Raw genomic sequence first — 4,810 nt, 5'->3', positions numbered from 1 at the left:
GAAGAGAGCTGAGCTTCCTAAACTCTAACGTTTGCCAGCTGTGTGTCATTGTTTTATCCTACTAAACCTTGGATTCCCAAGCTATATACTGGGAGTGGTGGTAACTGGCTCAGAGAGCCACTATAAGGATTAAATGTACAGATGGGTTTCAAATAAAGTACCTTGCATGGTGTGAAATAGGTACAGAGGTGGCACAGAGCTAGGGTCTGAGCCAAATATATTCTGATTTCAAATCCAGTACACTGTCTTCCACCCAAAAGAGCTCCACCATGTGTTTATAATATCGCAGGCATTTGAGGTCAGTGATTTCAGTAGCAAATGTATATAGCAGATCTGGAAGATAAAAAAAAAGAGAGAGAAAGAAACACCTTAAAATCACTTAAAACTCCTTTACTTTCTGCTCTATTGTTCAGAATTGCCAGGAGATTTCTTTTACAGCCAGGACAAGATAAGCAGAAACTTTCCATTTTCCGTGATTGAATAGTGTGCTTTTGTGTGTGTTTGTGTTCGGAGGGCAGGGGGAGTGAAAGTATTTCAAAAAAGTCTAAAGCAAAAAAGTACTTAATTATCTTCCCTGATATGAAGAGAACATGTTTTATTTGTTCAGAAGAATCTTAGACCAAGGGAGTATATTTTTCTCAAGCTTCCAGCAAATCTTTTTGGGCCAGAATCAAAAAGAAGTGAAAATTAAAAAAAGAAACATTGACCTAGTACTTCCATTTCTGGGAAGTGATCTGAAGGAAGAAAAAAAAAAATATATATATATATATATAAGTATGTATATGTGTGTGTGTATACAAAATATATAGTTTTAAGATCATATACACAAATTATAATATCATCAGTGCAATTCTATAAACTATGAAATCTTTTATAAATTTGAAAAAACGAAGCCAAACTAAATATCCAACAAAAAAGAATGGTTAAGCAGTCCATCTTTTTGTTACCATTGGGTTAACCATATACCAGCCACTTCTTATGCCTCTGGACCTCAGAGGTAAGGTGTTATTCCAGTTCTAATACATTTAGCATCAAGGTAGGTCTCTTTTGAAATGCATGAAGATCAGCAGACCTGAGTTGGAGCCTCATTGTTGTGTAGGTTGAGCATTCTATTAGATGATGCTTCCTGGATGTGTTAGTTTTATAAACTTTTGCCTTTTTTCCTTTATTTCTGTGAGATATGGCTTGCAAGCATAATTATGGCTTTCCTCTGTGATAGTTAGGGAGCCCTGATGGGTTTGTTTTGGGTTTTCTGTGTCATATTTGGAAAACCAGAAGTTCCCCATGTAACTTAGTGGAAAGGCACCTACAATAAATTATTTATATAGCTCTCACTGCTGTATTGTCATACCACAAATCAGCAGCACCATGGTGCAACTTGCCTGATTGGTGGCTTGTATTACCAGATCATATTTCCCAAAATCTATATTACCAACCCAAAATTTAAAAATGTTCAATTAGTAAGCATGCATTCCAATACTGAAAACACATGCCACCAAAAAAAAAAAAAAAATTAAGGAGAAAAAAATGTAGTAATGAAAGAGTTAAATATTATGTTAAAGTGGTTGTGCTGGAAGTCCTAACTACAGCAATAAGGCAAGAAAAAGAAAGAAAGGGCATGAAAATTGTTAAAGAAGTAAAACTATCCTTGTTCACAGATGATATGATGCTATACATACAGAACACTAAAGATTCCACAAGAAAATTACTGAAGCTACTAGAAACATTTAGCAGAGTAGCAGGATACAATATAAACATAGAAACATAAAGAGAACTATGAAAAGGAAATCAGGGAAGCAATACCATTTATAATAGCCCCTAAAAAAATAAAATACTTAGGAATAAATCTAGCCAGGGACATAAAAGACCTATACAAAAAACCTACAAAACACTACTGCAAGAAACCAAAAGAGACCTACGTAAATGGAAAAACATACCAAGCTCATGGATAGGTAGACTCAACATTGTGAAAGTGTCAATTCTATCCAAAGCAATCTACAGATACAATGCAATCCCAATCCAAATACCAACAGCATTCTTTAAGGAGATGAAAAAACTAATCATTAACTTTATATGGAATGGGAAGAGGATCCGGGTAAGTAAAGCATTATTGAAGAATAAGAACAAAGTAGGAGGACTTGCACTACCTAACCTCAGAACCTACTATACAGCTACTGTAGTCAAAACAGCCTGGTACTGGTACAATGACAGGCATATTGAGCAATGGAACAGAATCGAGAACCCAGACGTTTAAATCCATCCACTTATGGTCACCTGATCTTTGACAAAGGCCCAAAATCCATTAAATGGGGAAAAGACAGTCTTTCTAACAAATGGTGCTGGCAAAACTGGATATCCATTGGCAAAAAAATGAAACAGGACCCATACCGCACACTATACACAAAAACAAATTCCAAATGGATCAAATACCTAAATATAAAACCCAAAACTGTAAAGATTATGGAAGAAAAATAGGGTCAACACTAGGGGCCTTAATATGCAGCATAAACAGAATACAAACCATAACGAACAATACACAAACACCAGAAGATATGCTAGATAACTGGGATCTTCTAAAAATTAAACACTATGCTCATCAAAAGACTTCACCAAAAGAGTAAAAAGAGAACCTACAAACTGGGAAAAAACATTTGGCCATGACATATCCAACAAAGATCTAATCTCTAAAATCTATAGGAAAATCTAACACCTCTACAACAAAAAGACAAATAATCTAAATGAAAAATGGGCAAAGGATATGAACAGGCACTTCACCAAAGAAGACATTCAGGTGGCTAACAAACACATAAGGAAACGCTCACGATCATTAGCCATTAGAGAAATGCAAATCAAAACTTCAATGAGATACCATCTTACCCCAACATTACTGGCACATAAAAACAGGAAATAACAAATGTTGGAGAGGTTGTGGGGAGATAGGAACTCTTATGCATTGCTGGTGGGAATGCAAAATGGTACAACCATTTTGGAAAACGATATGGCGCTTCCTTAAAAAGCTAGAAATAGAAATACCATATGATCCAGCAATACCACTCCTAGGAATATATCCTAGAGAAATAAGAGTCCTCACACTAATAGACATGTGCACACCCATGTTCATTGCAGTATTATTCACAATAGCAAAAAGATGGAAACAGGCTAAGTGCCCATCAACAGACGAATGGATAAACAAACTATGGTACATACACACAATGGAACACTACACAATGATAAAGAACAATGATGAATCCATGAAACATCTCACAGCATAGATGAATCTGGAGGGCATTATGCTGAGTGAAAAAAGTCAGTCAAAAAAGGACAAATACTGTATGAGACCAGTATGATAAAAACTCATGAAAAGGTTTATACACAGAAAGAAACAATCTTTGATGGTTACGAGTTAGTAGGTAAGTGGTAACTTTGACAAAGGGTGAGACAGTACACCATATGGGGGAAATCAGCACAACTTGACCAAGGTGAAGTCATAGAAGCTTCACAAACACATCCAAACTCCCTGAGTGACTAACTGCTGGCCTGAGGGCTGGGGACTGTGTGGTATCAGGGGACATCTAGACCAATTGCCATAACATAGCTTATTAAAAAAAAATTTTACATTCGACTATGGTAGGTAGCATCTGGAGTCTTAAAAGCCTATGAGTGGCCATCTAAGATACATCTACTGGTCTCATCTCGGCTGGCGAAAAGGAGAATGAAGAAAACTAAAGACACAAGGGAAAGATTAGTCCAAAGGACTAACAGACCACAACTACCACGACCTCCACCAGCTTGAGCCCAGAACAACTAGATGGTTCCAGGCTACCACTACCAACTACTCTGACAGTGATCACAATAGAGGGTCCCGGACAGAGCAGGAGAAAAATGTAGAACAAAATTCCAATTCACAAAGTAAAAGACCAGACTTGCTGGTCTGACAGAGACTGGAGAAGTCCTGAGAGTATGGCCCCTGGACACCCTTTTAATGCAATACTGAAGTCACTCCCGAGGTTCACCCTTTAGCCAAAGATTAGATAGGTCTTTAGGGCAAACAATACCACATGTGAGGAACTTGCTTTGTAGTTCAATCATGTATATGAGACTAAATGAGCACACCAGCCCAAAAGCAAAGACAAGAAGGCAGGAAGGGACAGGAAAACTAGAAGAATGGAAATAGGGAACCTGAGGTGGAGAAGGGGAGAGTGTTGACATATTGTGAGGTTGGCAATCAATGCCACAAAACACTTTGTGTATTAATTATTTAATGAGAAATTAATTTGCTCTGGAAACTTTCACTTAAAGCACAATAAAAAAAAATTATGTTAGGGAGTTCCGGCAAGATGACGCTCTAGGCAGAAGCACCATGCCGTCCCTCCACAGCAAAGATCCGAAAAACTAAGCCAAATAGAGAATGCAACAATCCTGAAACCCTAGAACATCAAATGAAGAGATAAAGAACTCAGCCGAGCACCAAATGGAGTCAGAATACTGACAGAGAACGGAGAGCGAGGAGAGATTCATGCAGAGGTCCCCTAACAGCTAACACAGTGCGGATCCACCATCTTGGACTCCTATCGGAGACCAGCAAACGGGGGTACGAGAAAGCAGCCTCATGGAGTGTCCAGTGGGAGACAAAACAGCTGGTAATTTGTGGTGTGTGCTTTCCTACCCCCCACCCCTCTTCACCCTTGCTCAGCCTCCTCTGCTTCCCGCGGCCACAGTCTCTTGACTGGGAAGCGCCGGCTGCTTGGATTCCACACACCCAAGCGGGCGGCTCTCTGGGTGCCATTTGTTGGCTGCTAGTGTTGCTTTT

Source organism: Trichechus manatus, unplaced genomic scaffold (assembly GCF_000243295.1).
Source record: "Trichechus manatus latirostris isolate Lorelei unplaced genomic scaffold, TriManLat1.0 scaffold00192, whole genome shotgun sequence".
Lineage (NCBI taxonomy): Eukaryota > Metazoa > Chordata > Mammalia > Sirenia > Trichechidae > Trichechus > Trichechus manatus.
The sequence above is the reverse complement of the archived record's forward strand: the minus strand, read 5'-3'. Positions refer to the sequence as shown.